Raw genomic sequence first — 1,608 nt, 5'->3', positions numbered from 1 at the left:
CATCTCAAACCAGCAGAAAAGAGCAGCATGATGCATCGCGCCCACTTGCCCCCTTCTAATTCAGCCTAGCCAGTACCAGATGGCCGCCTCTCCCACAATGCTGCACCGCCACAGATGTCAACAGAAGAGGTGACAAACACTCTGCAGGTGTCTGTCCCCTCTGTGTCCACTGTGTGTGTTTGTGTGTCTCTCTGTGTATGATAGTAGGGGGACAAAGAGCATCTTCCTTGCAGGGAGAGGAGTGTGTAATTGATAGCAGAGGACAACCTGCAGGAAAGAAGTGCCATCATATGGTAAATTGATGGGCTGGCACAGTCTGGCACAAAGAAGAGGAACAGATGCAGGAAGAGACAAACTTTGCTCATTATGGAGTGTTTTGAGAACTATATTTTCAAAGCTTCGAGAAAGGAAGATTTAGTTTAAAGATGATAAAAAAAAATGTAGTGGGGCTTGGTTCCCATTGTAGTAAATATATCCCAAATATAAACATAAAGGACAACAGGAAAGTTGTCTTTCTCCATTCCAAGCAGGACTGCCTTTCAGTCTGCTGCACAATTCATTCCCTTTCCTTGTGTGCCAGCATGGCCAGGTGCTTGTTGGCAGGGGCTTCCACAGCCAGGTGAGCAAGCTGCTGGCCAGGTGCCCTCTGGAGCTCCCTCGACTGACCGCACACCATATGTCATTGGAGCAAAGCGTTCAGGCGAATGTCCACACCTGAGAAAACAGCCACATGTATTCATAGTACCAGAGAGTTTCACTAAAATGTCTTATGCACAAATTCCCACAAGCAAGGTTATGCATAGTAAGTACACGAGTTAAAAACTGAAGTACTTACTGCGCTTTTACTGTATTTCTCTCCATATAAACATGCACAGCACCAGTATAGAACATGCTTCACATCAGAGCTTGCATAAATGTTAAAAATATGCTGCAACTGAAATGTTGGATTTTCTTATTTTACAGGTCTCTCTTATGTATAGCTGAAGGACACTTCGAAGTATATTCTTAAACTTTGAACATCTTCTTCGGCAATCCACAAACTCTACTGTTTGTATGAAATTGAAATGTCATTGATACCTACATATGGTAGAGAACTTAGACTGCATATCACCCTGTATAAAGCATCCGTACTGAGAGCCATGGTGGTAGCAGCATAAGGCAATTTGGATGCTCAAATTACCCTGAGCAGCGGCAGGGAAACTGGTTAAGTGTGAAGTGTGGAACATAGATACATGCATGACGATTCTGAGAGACCAACTGTTGCAGAATGCTTAGACATGGTGCTTAGCCAGATGTTCACCTTCCAGCAGAAGAACAAATATTCAAGCAAAGTTTCTAAATCCAACTTACAATTTTTGGTTTTTAGGAAAATGTGAAAAAGCCCAAGCAATTTGCAAATGTCTGTATGGATCAAACTGCTCATTAGACCTTTGCCACTTAAAAGTTTGACGGTTAAAACTGAGTGAATATATCAATGTGATGAAAATGAAATCTGCCTGGTATCAGCTTTAATGAACACTTCATTCACATCTATCAATGAAACTCTTCAGTAGTTTTAGTATGATCAAGGAAGGAAGGAAGGAAGGAAGGAAGGAAGGAAGGAAGGAA

The sequence above is a fragment of the Cyprinodon variegatus genome, unplaced genomic scaffold (assembly GCF_000732505.1).
Source record: "Cyprinodon variegatus isolate N-32 unplaced genomic scaffold, C_variegatus-1.0 Scaffold1015, whole genome shotgun sequence".
Taxonomy (NCBI): Eukaryota; Metazoa; Chordata; class Actinopteri; order Cyprinodontiformes; family Cyprinodontidae; genus Cyprinodon; species Cyprinodon variegatus.
This window is presented reverse-complemented; position numbering follows the sequence as displayed.